The following is an 18,955-nucleotide window of genomic DNA, read 5'->3' as shown; positions in this document are numbered from 1 at the left end:
TCCATCCCCATGTTCATCCATCCCCATGTTCATCCATCCCCATGTTCATCCATCCCCATGTTCCTCCCCATGTCCATCCATCCCCATGTTCATCCATCCCCATGTTCATCCATCCCCATGTCCAACCATCCCCATGTTCATCCATCCCCATGTTCATCCCCATGTTCATCCCCATGTTCATCCCCATGTTCATCCATCCCCATGTTCATCCCCATGTTCATCCCCATGTTCATCCCCATGTACATCCGTCAACATGTCCTTCCCCATGTCCATCCATCCCCATTTTCATCCATCCCCATGTCCATCCGTCAACATGTCCTTCCCCATGTCCATCCATCCCCATGGACTGAGAGGGTTTTATAAATAAGCATCAACCAGTGGGTCTTGCGACCGGTATAGAGAGACGACCAGTTTACAGAGGAGTATAGAGTGCAGTGATGTGTCCTATAAGGAGCATTGGTGGCAAATCTGATGGCCGAATGGTAAAAAACATCTAGCCACTCGAGAGCACCCTTACCTGCCAATCTATAAAATATTTCTCCGTAATCTAGCATGGGTAGGATGGTCATCTGAATCAGGTTTATTTTGGCAGCAGGGGTGAAAGAGGAGCGATTATTAATTTTATCCTGCAACTTTGACATATGCTGAGAGAAGGACAGTGTACCATCTAGCCATACTCCCAGGTACTTGTATGAAGTGACTACCTCAAGCTCTAAACCCTCAGAGGTAATAATCACACCTGTGGGGAGAGGGGCATTCTTCTTTCCAAACCACATGACCGGGCATGTTGGACACTAAGAAGAAATTCTGTTGTAGAGCATTTAACACAAAATCCGGGGAGGGGCCATGTGAATATAAGACTGTGTCATCTGCATATAAATGGATGAGAGAACTTCCTACTGTCTGAGCTACATTGTTGAGGTAAATTGAGAAGAGTGGGACCTAGGATCGCGCCTTGGGGTACTTCCTTGGTGACAGACAGTGGCTGAGACAGTAGACGTTCTGATTTTACACACTGCACTCTTTGAGAGACGTAGTTAGCAAACCGGGCTAAAGTCCGTTCATAGACAACAATACTCCTACAATATACTATTATATATCATTTACTAATATACTAATATACAATACTACAAGAATGTAAGTGGACGGTGCTTATCCAACTTAAGATGTGGAGCTCAACCAGCGTGAGTAAGAAGTATTAGGAGCCCAACCAATGCTGATGAAGAACTCGGTGGACCCTGCTCTATATTTACTAATTAAAGACCAGGAGGTTTTGAAAACTCTTTGTTTTCCAAATGGCAACTTATTTCCTACAGTATATAGTACACACATTTTGACTAGAGTCCTATGGGCCCAAGTCAGAAGTAGTGTACTATATAGGGAAAAGGGTGCCATTTGTAATGCAGTCTGTGAACTAAGTCCCTCATCTCAGTGGAGTTCTATTTTAGAGTTCTGTTAGCATTTCCTGCTGTGAGGTGTCAGTTGATTTAGGTCCTCTAATGGGAGAAAGCATTAAGAGATAAACAGGAACACAGCAGACAGAACTGCTCCATCCTCTGCCAGGGTTCTGATTCCGTCCACCCCTCCCTCCCCTTCAACCCAGGAACACTGTGAATGCATACAGATCAGGAAACTAGGCGTATATTGTGTGTCACTACTTCACAGGAGAGCCATTTGAATGTCAACTTTTTTTCAATCAAAATGTGTTTTTTGACAGAAATGCCTTCTGGAACATGTGAATTTTCATATGCCTTAATAACAAACTTGTATTCGAACTGTAAATACGAATACAATTGTTTAATTACAAGCCTAGTTGGTTTAGCCACAGAAAAAGTCAGCAACCTTCCCGCTAGCAATTATTGGCTGAGATAAGTGGGCTGGACATGACGAGAGATGAGTTCGGATTGGTCTGCCATGTAGCAGGCTTCTGTCTATAACATGAGCTGGTCAGTATGTCTAGGTAATCCTTTCTAACACAGCTTTTAGGGATATGGAGACGCTAGCGTCTCGTGTGGCCAATAGCCTCGGGAAATGCATAGCTCCAAATTCAAATAATATGCGATAAAACTCAAACTTTCATTAAATCACACATGCAGGATACTCAATTAAAGCTACACTCGTTGTGAATCCAGCCAACATGTCAGATTTTAAAAATGCTTTTCGGAGAAAGCATGAGAAGCTATTATCTGATAGCATGCACCCCCCCTGAACCACCTGAACGAGATGTAAAGAAAATAATTAGCGTAGCCGGCGCTATACAAAACGCTGAAATAAAATATAAAACATGCATAACCTTTGAAGAGCTTCTTTGTTGGCACTCCAATATGTCTCATAAACATCACAATTGGTCCACGTATACCCAAAATTTATATTTTATTTATAATTTATAATTCCCATTTATAAAGCCTGTTTGATCCAGAAAAAAACAGCTTACCAAAACGCAACGTCATTACAAAACATTTCAAAAGTTGCCTATAAACTTTGCCAAAATATTTCAAACTACTTTTGTAATCCAACTTTAGGTATTTTAAATGTTAATAATCGATCAAATTGTTGACGGGGCGATCTATATTCAATAACAGTAAGTCAACAATACATGCAACCCTATTACAGTGGCTGAGTCACTGGCTTACTGGGGCTCTCTCATGCCGTCCCTGGAAGGGGTGCGTCACCTGAGTGGGTTGATTCACTGATGTGGTCATCCTGTCTGGGTTGGCGCCCCCCCTTGGGTTGTGCCAGGACGGAGATCATTGCGGGCTATACTCAGCTTTGTCTCAGGATGGTAAGTTGGTGGTTGAAGATATCCCTCTCGTGGTGTGGGGGCTGTGCTTTGGCCAAGTGGGTGGTGTTATATCCTTCCTGTTTGGCCCTGTCTGGGGGTGTCCTCGGATGGGGCCACAGTGTCTCCTGACCCCTCCTGTCTCAGCCTCCAGTATTTATGCTGCAGTAGTTTATGTGTCGGGGGGCTGGGGTCAGTTTGTTATATCTGGAGTACTTCTCCTGTCCAATTCGGTGTCCTGTGTGAATCTAAGTGTGCGTTCTCTAATTCTCTCCTTCTCTCTCTCTTTCTCTCTCTCGGAGGACCTGAGCCCTAGGACCATGCCCCAGGACTACCTGACATGATGACTCCTTGCTGTCCCCAGTCCACCTGGCCGTGCTGCTGCTCCAGTTTCAACTGTTCTGCCTTATTATTATTCGACCATGCTGGTCATTTATGAACATTTGAACATCTTGGCCATGTTCTGTTATAATCTCTACCCGGCACAGCCAGAAGAGGACTGGCCACCCCACATAGCCTGGTTCCTCTCTAGGTTTCTTCCTAGGTTTTTGCCTTTCTAGGGAGTTTTTCCTAACCACCGTGCTTCTACACCTGCATTGCTTGCTGTTTGGGGTTTTAGGCTGGGTTTCTGTACAGCACTTTGAGATATCAGCTGATGTACGAAGGGCTATATAAATACATTTGATATGATATGATATGAGGTACTGGGGTGCAAAGGAGCAAAATAATAAATAACAATATGAGGATGAGGTAGATGGATGGGCTATTTACAGATAGGCTATGTATAGGTGCAGTGAATTGTGAGCTGCTCTGACAGCTGGTGCTTAAAGTTAGTGAGGGAGATATGAGTCTCCAGCTTCAGTGATTTTTGCAGTTCGTGCCAGTCATTGGCAGCAGAGAACTGGATGGAAAGGTGGTCAAAGGAGGAATTGGCATTGGCGGTGACCAGTGAAATATTCCTGCTGGAGCCCGTGCTACGGGTGGGGGCTGGTATGGTGACCAGTGACCTGAGATAAGACGGGGTTTTACCTAGCAAAGACTTGGTTAGTGATCTGCAGATTCATGTAACATCGTAAATTGGGATTATGGTTCATGGTTTACCTCGACAGCTACATGTCTAAACAAAAGACTCCACTATGCCAGTAACCATGTCAATAGAGAGTCTTGATGTCACTGCGTCATCTTTCTACACTGATTTCAGATCTCGTCTGAGTATGCCAGAGGTCAGAATAACTGACCAATTTACAAATTCTCAACACCAGTTGAATATGGCCGGTGTCAGTAAACGTTGGCAAAAATAGAGTAATAAAATTGTTGCCAGCAGCACAGTTACAGTCACCAATGCTCTGGGTAACATAAAAACAGCCTAACCAGCTCTGCTGAGTAAAATTGTCAGAGTGAGGTCTCCGCCCATTTGTGTCTGGCAGTAGCTAGCAAGCTAGCCAATGTTAGCCAGTTAGCTTGGATGCTTGACTGCTGTTGTTATGTTAGAACGTTCAGATCAACCCTACTCCTCAGCCAGAGCGTCCAGTGTGGGCTCTGAACGCTCCGAGAGCGAAACGCTCTGAATTTACTTACGAATGGACAATCTGAAGACGGAATGCCCAGAGCGCACTCTGGCGCTCCAGATTAAATGTGAACAGGTCAGGATTCCATAGCCGCAGGCAGAACAGTTGAAACTGGAGCAGCACCACGGCCAGGTGGACTGGGGACAGCAAGGAGTCATCATGCCAGGTAGTCCTGAAGCATGGTCCTGGGGCTCAGGTCCTCCGAGAGAGAGAAAGAAAGAGAGAATTAGATGGCATACTTATTAAAATCTCACAGGACACCGGATAAGACAGGAGAAGTACTCCAGATATAACAAACTGCCCCTAGCCCCCTGACACATAAAGTACTGCAGCATAAATACTGGAGGCTGAGACAGGAGGGGTCAGGAGACACTTTCTTGGGACCTAGAACAAACATCTCTGTTTTGTCCGAGTTTAAAAGTACAAAGTTTGCAGCCTTCCACTTCCTTATGTCTGAAACACAGGCTTCTAGCGAGGGCTTCACCATGTTTCATTGAAATGTACAGCTGTGTGTCTTCCGCATAGCAGTGAAAGTTAACATTATGTTTTCGAATGACATCCCCAAGAGGTAAAATATATAGTGAGAACAAAAGTGGTCCTAAAACGGAACCTTGAGGAACACCAAAATGTACATTTGATTTGTCAGAGGACAAATCATTCACAGAGACAAACTGATATCTTTCCGACAGATAAGATCTAAACCAGGCCAGATTTGGGTTTCCAATCTCTCCAAAAGAATGTGGTGATCGATGGTATTAAAAGCAGCACTAAGGTCTAGGAGCACGAGGACAGATGCAGAGCCTCAGTCTGATGCCATTAAAAGCTAATTTACCAGCTTCACAAGTGCAGTCTCAGTGCAATGATGGGGTCTAAAACCAGACTGAAGCATTTCGTATACATTGTTTGTCTTCTGGAAGGCAGTGAGTTGCTGCGCAACAGCCTTTTCTAAAATGTTTGAGAGAAATGGAAGATTCGATATAGGCCGCTAGTTTTTTATATTTTCTGGGTCAAGGTTTGGCTTTTTCAAGAGAGGCTTTATTACTGCCACTTTTAGTGAGTTTGGTACACATCTGGTGGATAGAGAGACATTTATTATGTTCAACATAGGAGGACCAAACACAGTCAAAAAACTTTTTAAATTTTGCAGCATAAGACCAAATGGAGGTTGTCGGTCACAAATGGCACCCTATTCCCTACATAGTTGCATTTGTTTGACCAGGGGCCCTAGGGAATAATGTGCTATTTGGGATGCAGCCCGTCCATCCATCTGGAGCAGGAAATGACAGTGGGTGACTGATTGGAGATGGGGCTGATGGACTTCATGCTTGTATAAAGAAAGACAGCTTTTCACTGCGTTGAGAAATCAAATTCCTCCAGTCAGGTCGAGAGAGAGAGAAGAGAGTGAGAGAGAGATAATGAGAGAGAGAGAGAGAGAGAGAGAGGGAGAGAGAGAGAGAGAGAGAGAGAGAGAGAGAGAGAGAGAGAGAGAGAGAACGAGAGAGAGAGAGAGCGAGAGAGAGAGAGAGAGAGAGAGAGAGAGAGAGAGAGAGAGAGAGAGAGAGAGAGAGAGAGAGAGAGAGAGCAAATAAAGAAAACATGGTAGAGTTTAGGCGAGAGGTCAGAGAAACCCTCATTACATAGTAATTATCCCACAGAAAGCCTTTCCTCCAGAGATCCAGCTTAAAAGTAAATCCAACTTTTAGGGCTTTTTAGAAGTAAGACATGATGAGAGCAAGAGAGAGATCGAGAGAGATCGAGGGGGAGAGAGAGAGAGAGAGAAAAAAGAGAGAGAGAGAGAATATAAAATAAATAGGTGTATAGACCTTCCCGGTTCCTCTCCAGTAAGTTTCAGGCGGGCTGATGATGAACAGCAAAAGGATTTTACCGATCATGCTGTTGGTCTGTGCAGCATCATGCTGTTTGTCTGTGCAGCATCATGCTGTTGGTCTGTTTGTCTGTGCAGCATCATGCTGTTTGTCTGTTTGTCTGTGCAGCATCATGCTGTTGGTCTGTTTGTCTGTGCAGCATCATGCTGTTTGTCTGTTTGTCTGTGCAGCATCGTGCTGTTTGTCTGTGCAGCATCATGCTGTTGGTCTGTTTGTCTGTGCAGCATCATGCTGTTTGTCTGTTTGTCTGTGCAGCATCGTGCTGTTTGTCTGTGCAGCATCGTGCTGTTGGTCTGTTTGTCTGTGCAGCATCATGCTGTTGGTCTGTTTGTCTGTGCAGCATCGTGCTGTTGGTCTGTTTGTCTGTGCAGCATCGTGCTGTTGGTCTGTTTGTCTGTGCAGCATCGTGCTGTTTGTCTGTGCAGCATCGTGCTGTTGGTCTGTTTGTCTGTGCAGCATCATGCTGTTGGTCTGTTTGTCTGTGCAGCATCGTGCTGTTGGTCTGTTTGTCTGTGCAGCATCATGCTGTTGGTCTGTTTGTCTGTGCAGCATCATGCTGTTGGTCTGTGCAGCATCATGCTGTTGGTCTGTGCAGCATCGTGCTGTTGGTCTGTGCAGCATCATGCTGTATGTCTGTGCAGCATCGTGCTGTTTGTCTGTGCAGCATCATGCTGTTGGTCTGTGCAGCACCATGCTGTTTGTTTAACTGTGCAGCATCATGCTGTTTGTTTGTTTGTCTATAGAGCATCGTGCTGTTTGTCTGTGCAGCATCATGCTGTTGGTCTTTGCAGCATTATGCTGTTTGTCTGTGCAGCATCATGTTGTTTGTCTGTTGGTCTGTGCAGCATCATGCTGTTGGTCTGTGCAGCATCATGCTGTATGTCTGTGCAGCATCATGCTGTTTGTCTGTTGGTCTGTGCAGCATCATGCTGTTTGTCTGTGCAGCATCATGCTGTTGGTCTGTGCAGCATCATGCTGTTGGTCTGTGCAGCATCATGCTGTATGTCTGTGCAGCATCATGCTGTTTGTCTGTTGGTCTGTGCAGCATCATGCTGTTTGTCTGTGCAGCATCGTGCTTTTGGTCTGTGCAGCATCGTGCTGTTGGTCTGTGCAGCATCATGCTGTTGGTCTGTGCAGCATCATGCTGTATGTCTGTGCAGCATCGTGCTGTTGGTCTGTGCAGCATCATGCTGTATGTCTGTGCAGCATCATGCTGTTGGTCTGTGCAGCATCATGCTGTATGTCTGTGCAGCATCATGCTGTTGGTCTGTGCAGCATCATGCTGTTTGTCTGTGCAACATCATGCTGTTGGTCTGTGCAGCATCATGCTGTTTGTCTGTGCAGCATCATGCTGTTGGTCTGTGCAGCATCATGCTGTTTGTCTGTGCAACATCATGCTGTTGGTCTGTGCAGCATCATGCTGTTGGTCTGTGCAGCATCGTGCTGTTTGTCTGTGCAGCATCATGCTGTTTGTCTGTGCATCATCATGCTGTTGGTCTGTGCAGCATCGTGCTGTTTGTCTGTGCAGCATCATGCTGTTTGTCTGTGCAGCATCATGCTGTTGGTCTGTGCAGCATCATGCTGTTTGTCTGTACAGCATCATGCTGTTGGTCTGTGCAGCATCATGCTGTTGGTCTGTGCAGCACCGCTATACCTCTGGGATTCCCATCAAGCCACGTCATAGACCATTTATGCTGCTTCTATGGAGTCCCACATGGTAACCTATCACCTAGGGCCCTAGTCAAAAAGAGTGCACTATGCAGGGAATATGGCCCTGGTCTGAAGTAATGCACTACGTAGGGAATAGGGCCCTGGTATAAAGTAGTGCACTATATAGGGAATAGGGGACTGGTATAAATTAGTGCATTATATAGGGAATAGGGCCCTGGTCTAAAGTAGTGCACTATGTAGGGAATAGGGCCCTGGAATAAAGTAGTGCATTATATAGGGAACCCTGGTCTAAAGTAGTGCACTATATAGGGAACCCTGGTCTAAAGTAGTGCACTATATAGGGAACCCTGGTCTAAAGTAGTGCACTATATAGGGAATAGGGTGCCTTTTGGGACGGAGGCCAATAAATGCTTTCCGTGTGTGGACCTAATCAGGCATCATGTTGGGATTCATATGAAATGGTTTTCTGTTAATGTTTGCTCCAAAACTGAACAGCCCTTCTTTGTCTCACAAAGGGCTGTCTCTTTGTCTCACAAAGGGCTGTCTCGCTTTGTCTCACAAAGGGCTGTCTCTCTTTGTCTCACAAAGGGCTGTCTCTCTTTGTCTCACAAAGGGCTGTCTCTCTTTGTCTCACAAAGGGCTGTCTCGCTTTGTCTCACAAAGGGCTGTCTCTCTTTGTCTCACAAAGGGCTGTCTCGCTTTGTCTCACAAAGGGCTGTCTCTCTTTGTCTCACAAAGGGCTGTCTCTCTTTGTCTCACAAAGGGATGTCTCTCTTTGTCTCACAAAGGGCTGTCTCTCTTTGTCTCACAAAGGGCTGTCTCTCTTTGTCTCACAAAGGGCTGTCTCTCTTTGTCTCACAAAGGGCTGTCTCTCTTTGTCTCACAAAGGGCTGTCTCTCTTTGTCTCACAAAGGGCTGTCTCTCTTTGTCTCACAAAGGGCTGTCTCTCTTTGTCTCACAAAGGGCTGTCTCTCTTTGTCTCACAAAGGGCTGTCTCGCTTTGTCTCACAAAGGGCTGTCTCTCTTTGTCTCACAAAGGGCTGTCTCTCTTTGTCTCACAAAGGGCTGTCTCTCTTTGTCTCACAAAGGGCTGTCTCGCTTTGTCTCACAAAGGGCTGTCTCTCTTTGTCTCACAAAGGGCTGTCTCTCTTTGTCTCACAAAGGGCTGTCTCTCTTTGTCTCACAAAGGGCTGTCTCTCTTTGTCTCACAAAGGGCTGTCTCTCTTTGTCTCACAAAGGGCTGTCTCTCTTTGTCTCACAAAGGGCTGTCTCGCTTTGTCTCACAAAGGGCTGTCTCTCTTTGTCTCACAAAGGGCTGTCTCTCTTTGTCTCACAAAGGGCTGTCTCTCTTTGTCTCACAAAGGGCTGTCTCTCTTTGTCTCACAAAGGGCTGTCTCACAAAGGGCTGTCTTTTGTCTCACAAAGGGCTGTCTCTCTTTGTCTCACAAAGGGCTGTCTCTCTTTGTCTCACAAAGGGCTGTCTCTCTTTGTCTCACAAAGGGCTGTCTCTCTTTGTCTCACAAAGGGCTGTCTCTCTTTGTCTCACAAAGGGCTGTCTCTCTTTGTCTCACAAAGGGCTGTCTCTCTTTGTCTCACAAAGGGCTGTCTCTCTTTGTCTCACAAAGGGCTGTCTCTCTTTGTCTCACAAAGGGCTGTCTCTCTTTGTCTCACAAAGGGCTGTCTCTCTTTGTCTCACAAAGGGCTGTCTCTCTTTGTCTCACAAAGGGCTGTCTCTCTTTGTCTCACAAAGGGCTGTCTCTCTTTGTCTCACAAAGGGCTGTCTCTCTTTGTCTCACAAAGGGCTGTCTCGCTTTGTCTCACAAAGGGCTGTCTCTCTTTGTCTCACAAAGGGCTGTCTCTCTTTGTCTCACAAAGGGCTGTCTCTCTTTGTCTCACAAAGGGCTGTCTCTCTTTGTCTCACAAAGGCCTGTCTCGCTTTGTCTCACAAAGGGCTGTCTCTCTTTGTCTCACAAAGGGCTGTCTCTCTTTGTCTCACAAAGGGCTGTCTCTCTTTGTCTCACAAAGGGCTGTCTCGCTTTGTCTCACAAAGGGCTGTCTCGCTTTGTCTCACAAAGGCCTGTCTCTCTTTGTCTCACAAAGGGCTGTCTCTCTTTGTCTCACAAAGGGCTGTCTCGCTTTGTCTCACAAAGGGCTGTCTCGCTTTGTCTCACAAAGGGCTGTCTCGCTTTGTCTCACAAAGGGTCTCTGTCTCACAAAGGGCTGTCTTTGTCTCACAAAGGGCTGTCTCTCTTTGTCTCACAAAGGGCTGTCTCTCTTTGTCTCACAAAGGGCTGTCTCTCTTTGTCTCACAAAGGGCTGTCTCTCTTTGTCTCACAAAGGGCTGTCTCGCTTTGTCTCACAAAGGGCTGTCTCGCTTTGTCTCACAAAGGGCTGTCTCTCTTTGTCTCACAAAGGGCTGTCTCTCTTTGTCTCACAAAGGGCTGTCTCTCTTTGTCTCACAAAGGGCTGTCTCTCTTTGTCTCACAAAGGGCTGTCTCTCTTTGTCTCACAAAGGGCTGTCTCTCTTTGTCTCACAAAGGGCTGTCTCTCTTTGTCTCACAAAGGGCTGTCTCTCTTTGTCTCACAAAGGGCTGTCTCTCTTTGTCTCACAAAGGGCTGTCTCGCTTTGTCTCACAAAGGGCTGTCTCGCTTTGTCTCACAAAGGCCTGTCTCTCTTTGTCTCACAAAGGGCTGTCTCTCTTTGTCTCACAAAGGGCTGTCTCGCTTTGTCTCACAAAGGGCTGTCTCGCTTTGTCTCACAAAGGGCTGTCTCGCTTTGTCTCACAAAGGGCTGTCTCTCTTTGTCTCACAAAGGGCTGTCTCTCTTTGTCTCACAAAGGGCTGTCTCTCTTTGTCTCACAAAGGGCTGTCTCTCTTTGTCTCACAAAGGGCTGTCTCTCTTTGTCTCACAAAGGGCTGTCTCTCTTTGTCTCACAAAGGGCTGTCTCTCTTTGTCTCACAAAGGGCTGTCTCTCTTTGTCTCACAAAGGGCTGTCTCTCTTTGTCTCACAAAGGGCTGTCTCTCTTTGTCTCACAAAGGGCTGTCTCTCTTTGTCTCACAAAGGGCTGTCTCTCTTTGTCTCACAAAGGGCTGTCTCTCTTTGTCTCACAAAGGGCTGTCTCTCTTTGTCTCACAAAGGGCTGTCTCTCTTTGTCTCACAAAGGGCTGTCTCTCTTTGTCTCACAAAGGGCTGTCTCTCTTTGTCTCACAAAGGGCTGTCTCTTTGTCTCACAAAGGGCTGTCTCGCTTTGTCTCACAAAGGCCTGTCTCTCTTTGTCTCACAAAGGGCTGTCTCTCTTTGTCTCACAAAGGGCTGTCTCTCTTTGTCTCACAAAGGGCTGTCTCGCTTTGTCTCACAAAGGGCTGTCTCGCTTTGTCTCACAAAGGCCTGTCTCTCTTTGTCTCACAAAGGGCTGTCTCGCTTTGTCTCACAAAGGGCTGTCTCTCTTTGTCTCCCTTTGTCTCAACACGGGCTGTCTCTCTTTGTCTCACTAAGAGGCTATCTTTCTTTGTCTTAACATGGGGCTGTCTTTTTGTGTGTTGGGCTGTCGTTCTTTGTCTCACCATGGGGCTGTCGTTCTTTGTCTCACCACAGGGCTGTCGTTCTTTGTCTCACCACAGGGCTGTCGTTCTTTGTCTCACCACAGGGCTGTCGTTCTTTGTCTCACCACGGGCTGTCTTTAAAATATAACATACGGCATATGAGTTTGTCTTAAACACAGACCAACTCAGTTATTACACTGCAACTTTAAACTATGTTTCAAGAGCAGTTCTGAGCTGTTCATAGACAGTTTATCCTTGTCCATTTTATGCAAACAGATTAATCTGACATTATTATGAATGATGGATGTTAATACTATTATATGCATTAAAGTGCTGACTGGGTTTAGATGTAATGGAGATAACATACTATTAGTGTGTAGTTCTAGTTGGCAGCTCACCCAGCTCCCCTAGAATAGTCTGGTGCTGTCCTGTTCCACTACTGTCTATTACTGTGTCAAACATAGAGGTTTCACATTGACCCTCTTATCTGATTAAAAGCTGTAAGGAATTTATTTACATTTTAAATCAACTCTAATAGTGTTAAATTTAACACTCAAAAAGTGTCTGTGTTTTCACACACTACATCGTCATAATTATACAGTAATGGTATAATTTACACTGCCTAACACAGGCTGTTGCTGCATCCACTAATGTAAAGTGTTGAAAATCAACAGTTAAAACTTTTGAAACGGTTCAAAATCCACAAGAAAACAGTTTTTCTTTTTCTTTTTTCTTTTTGAAGCAGTCTTGAATTGTATGTTAACTCCCAAACCTAAACCCCACATTACAGTACACAGACTGTTTATTCAACGTGTTAAATATAACAGCATCATCCCTGTTTCTTATATTGCTTAAAACCTCCAGAGGCTGGTCTGTTGGTCAGCCTGATGCTGGTCTCATCCAAAATGGCACCCTATAATTCCCTATATAGTACACTACGGTTGACCAGAACCATATGGGCCCTGGTGAAAAGAAGTGCACTACATAGGGATTAGGGTGCCATTTTGGGATTCAGACTCTGACTGTGGTTTGGATCGACAGACTGTAACAGCTATTTGGTCAAGCAGCTATGAAATAATACTTGATTGTGTTTCTGCTCTGCAATTTATTAAACTAGATGTTATCTCACTTCCTGATATTACTTCTATACTACCACTTGTCATGTTCATCCAATTCATTTTGAAACAGTAATGGTCTGTTCTAACTTATAATCAGAATAATATGTTCAGAGTTCAAAAAAGGCTCGGTTCCTTTTCACACGCTGAATATTTGTTAGTTTTTTCTGTTTATAATTTTTTTTAAATTTAAACAACAGTTTAATGATGCACACAATCAACGACAACATCTGATCTGCCCAGATCCCCATGATCAAATCTCCATCCCTAGAACCTGGTCACATCTCCATCCCCAGTACCTGGTCACATCTCCATCCCTAGTACCTGGTCACATCTCCATCCCCAGTACCTGGTCACATCTCCATCCCCAGTACCTGGTCACATCTCCATCCCTAGTACCTGGTCACATCTCCATCCCCAGTACCTGGTCACATCTCCATCCCTAGTACCTGGTCACATCTCCATCCCTAGTACCTAGTCAAATCTCCATCCCTCGTACCTGGTCACATCTCCATCCCTAGTACCTGGTCACATCTCCATCCCCAGTACCTGGTCACATCGCCATCCCTGGTCACATCTCCATCCCTAGTACCTAGTCACATCTCCATCCCTAGCACCTGGTCACATCTCCATCCCAAGTACCTGGTCACATCTCCATCCCTAGTACCTCGTCACATCTCCATCCCTAGTACCTGGTCACATCTCCATCCCTAGTACCTGGTCACATCTCCATCCCTAGTACCTAGTCACATCTACATCCCTAGTCACACCTCCATCCCTAGTACCTGGTCACATCTCCATCCCTAGTACCTGTTCACATCTCCATCCCTAGTACCTTGTCACATCTCCATCCCTAGTACCTAGTCACATCTCCATCCCTCGTACCTAGTCACATCTCCATCCCTAGTACCTGGTCACATCTCCATCCCGAGTCAAACCTCCATCCCTAGTCACACCTCCATCCCTAGTACCTGGTCACATCTCCATCCCTAGTCCCACCTCCATCCCTAGTCACACCTCCATCCCTAGTACCTGGTCACATCTCCATCCCCAGTACCTGGTCACGTCTCCATCCCTAGTACCTGGTCATGTCTCCATCACTAGTACCTAGTCACATCTCCATCACTAGTACCTGGTCACATCTCCATCCCCAGTACCTGGTCACGTCTCCATCCCTAGTACCTGGTCATGTCTCCATCCCAAGTACCTGGTCACATCTCCATCCCTAGTACCTAGTCACATCTCCATCCCTAGTACCTGGTCACACCTCAATCCCTAGTACCTGGTCACATCTCCATCACTAGTACCTGGTTACATCTCCATCCCTCGTACCTGGTCACATCTCCATCCCTAGTACCTAGTCACATCTCCATCACTCGTACCTGGTCACATCTCCATCCCTAGTACCTGGTCACATCTCCGTCCCAAGTACCTGGTCACATCGCCATCCCTAGTCACATCTCCATCCCTAGTACCTAGTCACATCTCTATCCCTAGTACCTGGTCACATCTCCATCCCTAGTACCTGGTCACATCTCCATCCATAGTACCTGGTCACATCTCCATCCCTAGTCACACCTCCATCCCTAGCACCTGGTCACATCTCCATCCCAAATACCTGGTCACATCTCCATCCCTAGTACCTAGTCACATCTCCATCCCTAGTACCTGGTCACACCTCAATCCCTAGTACCTGGTCACATCTCCATCCCTAGTACCTGGTCACACCTCAATCACTAGTACCCGGTCACATCTCCATCCCTAGTACCTGGTCACATCTCCGTCCCTAGTACCTGGTCACACCTCCATCCCTAGTACCTGGTCACACCTCCATCCCTAGTACCTGGTCACATCTCCATCACTAGTACCTGGTTACATCTCCATCCCTCGTACCTGGTCACATCTCCATCCCTAGTACCTAGTCACATCTCCATCACTCGTACCTGGTCACATCTCCATCCCTAGTACCTGGTCACATCTCCATCCCAAGTACCTGGTCACATCGCCATCCCTAGTCACATCTCCATCCCTAGTACCTAGTCACATCTCTATCCCTAGTACCTGGTCACATCTCCATCCCTAGTACCTGGTCACATCTCCATCCCTAGTACCTGGTCACATCTCCATCCCTAGTCACACCTCCATCCCTAGCACCTGGTCACATCTCCATCCCAAATACCTGGTCACATCTCCATCCCTAGTACCTAGTCACATCTCCATCCCTAGTACCTGGTCACACCTCAATCCCTAGTACCTGGTCACATCTCCATCCCTAGTACCTAGTCACATCTCCATCCCTAGTACCTGGTCACACCTCAATCCCCAGTACCTGGTCACATCTCCATCCCCAGTACCTGGTCACATCTCCATCCCTAGTACCTGGTCACATCTCCATCCCCAGTACCTGGTCACATCTCCATCCCTAGTACCTGGTCACATCTCCATCCCCAGTACCTTGTCACATCTCCTTCCCTAGTACCTGGTCACTCCTCCATCCCTAGTACCTGGTCACATCTCCATCCCTAGTCCCTGGTCATATCTCCATCCCTAGTCACACCTCCATCCCTAGTCACATCTCCATCCCTAGTACCTGGTCACATCGCCATCCCTAGTCACACCTCCATCCCTAGCACCTGGTCACATCTCCATCCCTAGTACCTGGTCACATCTCCATCCCTAGTACCTAGTTACATCTCCATCCCTCGTACCTGGTCACATCTCCATCCCTAGTACCTAGTCACATCTCCATCCCTCGTACCTGGTCACATCTCCATCCCTAGTACCTGGTCACATCTCCATCCCTAGTACCTGGTCACATCTCCATCCCAAATACCTGGTCACATCGCCATCCCTAGTCACATCTCCATCCCTAGTACCTAGTCACATCTCCATCCCTAGTACCTGGTCACATCTCCATCCCTAGTACCTGGTCACATCTCCATCCCTAGTACCTGGTCACATCTCCATCCCAAATACCTGGTCACATCTCCATCCCTAGTACCTAGTCACATCTCCATCCCTAGTACCTGGTCACACCTCAATCCCTAGTACCTGGTCACATCTCCATCCCTAGTACCTGGTTACACCTCAATCACTAGTACCTGGTCACATCTCCATCCCTAGTACCTGGTCACATCTCCATCCCTAGTACCTGGTCACATCTCCATCCCTAGTACCTGGTCACATCTCCGTCCCTAGTACCTGGTCACACCTCCATCCCTAGTACCTGGTCACATCTCCATCACTAGTACCTGGTTACATCTCCATCCCTCGTACCTGGTCACATCTCCATCCCTAGTACCTAGTCACATCTCCATCACTCGTACCTGGTCACATCTCCATCCCTAGTACCTGGTCACATCTCCATCCCAAGTACCTGGTCACATCGCCATCCCTAGTCACATCTCCATCCCTAGTACCTAGTCACATCTCTATCCCTAGTACCTGGTCACATCTCCATCCCTAGTACCTGGTCACATCTCCATCCCTAGTCACACCTCCATCCCTAGCACCTGGTCACATCTCCATCCCAAATACCTGGTCACATCTCCATCCCTAGTACCTAGTCACATCTCCATCCCTAGTACCTGGTCACACCTCAATCCCTAGTACCTGGTCACATCTCCATCCCTAGTACCTGGTCACACCTCAATCCCTAGTACCTGGTCACATCTCCATCCCTAGTACCTGGTCACATCTCCATTCCTAGTACCTGGTCACATCTCCGTCCCTAGTACCTGGTCACATCTTCATTCCTAGTACAATGTCACATCTCCATCCCTAGTACCTGGTCACATCTCAATCCCTAGTACCTGGTCACACCTCCATCCCTAGTACCTGGTCACATCTCCATCACTAGTACCTAGTCACATCTCCATCCCTCGTACCTGGTCACATCTCCATCACTAGTACCTAGTCACATCTCCATCCCTCGTACCTGGTCACATCTCCATCCCTAGTACCTGGTCACATCTCCATCCCCAGTACCTGGTCACATCTCCATCCCTAGTCACACCTCCATCCCTAGCACCTGGTCACATCTCCATCCCAAGTACCTGGTCACATCTCCATCCCTAGTACCTCGTCACATCTCCATCCCTAGTACCTGGTCACATCTCCATCCCTAGTACCTGGTCACATCTCCATCCCTAGTACCTAGTCACATCTACATCCCTAGTCACACCTCCATCCCTAGTACCTGGTCACATCTCCATCCCTAGTACCTGTTCACATCTCCATCCCTAGTACCTTGTCACATCTCCATCCCTAGTACCTAGTCACATCTCCATCCCTCGTACCTAGTCACATCTCCATCCCTAGTACCTGGTCACATCTCCATCCCGAGTCAAACCTCCATCCCTAGTCACACCTCCATCCCTAGTACCTGGTCACATCTCCATCCCTAGTCCCACCTCCATCCCTAGTCACACCTCCATCCCTAGTACCTGGTCACATCTCCATCCCCAGTACCTGGTCACGTCTCCATCCCTAGTACCTGGTCATGTCTCCATCACTAGTACCTAGTCACATCTCCATCACTAGTACCTGGTCACATCTCCATCCCCAGTACCTGGTCACGTCTCCATCCCTAGTACCTGGTCATGTCTCCATCCCAAGTACCTGGTCACATCTCCATCCCTAGTACCTAGTCACATCTCCATCCCTAGTACCTGGTCACACCTCAATCCCTAGTACCTGGTCACATCTCCATCACTAGTACCTGGTTACATCTCCATCCCTCGTACCTGGTCACATCTCCATCCCTAGTACCTAGTCACATCTCCATCACTCGTACCTGGTCACATCTCCATCCCTAGTACCTGGTCACATCTCCGTCCCAAGTACCTGGTCACATCGCCATCCCTAGTCACATCTCCATCCCTAGTACCTAGTCACATCTCTATCCCTAGTACCTGGTCACATCTCCATCCCTAGTACCTGGTCACATCTCCATCCATAGTACCTGGTCACATCTCCATCCCTAGTCACACCTCCATCCCTAGCACCTGGTCACATCTCCATCCCAAATACCTGGTCACATCTCCATCCCTAGTACCTAGTCACATCTCCATCCCTAGTACCTGGTCACACCTCAATCCCTAGTACCTGGTCACATCTCCATCCCTAGTACCTGGTCACACCTCAATCCCTAGTACCTGGTCACATCTCCATCCCTAGTACCTGGTCACATCTCCATTCCTAGTACCTGGTCACATCTCCGTCCCTAGTACCTGGTCACATCTTCATTCCTAGTACCTTGTCACATCTCCATCCCTAGTACCTGGTCACATCTCCATCCCTAGTACCTGGTCACACCTCCATCCCTAGTACCTGGTCACATCTCCATCACTATTACCTGGTCACATCTCCATCCCTCGTACCTGGTCACGTCTCCATCCCTAGTACCTAGTCACATCTCCATCCCTCGTACCTGGTCACATCTCCATCCCTAGTACCTGGTCACATCTCCATCCCCAGTACCTGGTCACATCTCCATCCCTAGTCACACCTCCATCCCTAGCACCTGGTCACATCTCCATCCCAAGTACCTGGTCACATCTCCATCCCTAGTACCTGGTCACATCTCCATCCCTAGTACCTGGTCACATCTCCATCCCTAGTACCTGGTCAAATCTCCATCCCTCGTACCTGGTCAAATCTCCAACCCTAGTCACACCTCCATCCCTAGCACCTGGTCACATCTCCATCCCAAGTACCTGGTCACATCTCCAACCCTAGTACCTAGTCACATCTACATCCCTAGTCACACCTCCATCCCTAGTACCTGGTCACATCTCCATCCCTAGTACCTGTTCACATCTCCATCCCTAGTACCCTGTCACATCTCCATCCCTAGTACCTAGTCACATCTCCATCCCTCGTACCTAGTCACATCTCCATCCCGAGTCAAACCTCCATCCCTAGTCACACCTCCATCCCTAGTACCTGGTCACATCTCCATCCCTAGTCACACCTCCATCCCTAGTCACACCTCCATCCCTAGTACCTGGTCACACCTCCATCCCTAGTCACACCTCCATCCCTAGTACCTGGTCACATCTCCATCCGTAGTCCCTGGTCACATCTCCATCCCTAGTCACACCTCCATCCCTAGCACCTGGTCACATCTCCATCCCTAGTCACACCTCCATCCCTAGTACCTGGTCACATCTCCATCCCTAGTACCTGGTCACATCTCCATCTCTAGTACTTGGTCACACCTCCATCCCTAGTCACACCTCCATCCCTAGTCACACCTCCATCCCTAGTACCTGGTCACATCTCCATCCCCAGTACCTGGTCACGTCTCCATCCCTAGTACCTGGTCATGTCTCCATCACTAGTACCTAGTCACATCTCCATCACTAGTACCTGGTCACATCTCCATCCCC

This window comes from Oncorhynchus masou, chromosome 6 (genome assembly GCF_036934945.1).
Source record: "Oncorhynchus masou masou isolate Uvic2021 chromosome 6, UVic_Omas_1.1, whole genome shotgun sequence".
NCBI classification, from domain to species: Eukaryota; Metazoa; Chordata; class Actinopteri; order Salmoniformes; family Salmonidae; genus Oncorhynchus; species Oncorhynchus masou.
This window is presented reverse-complemented; position numbering follows the sequence as displayed.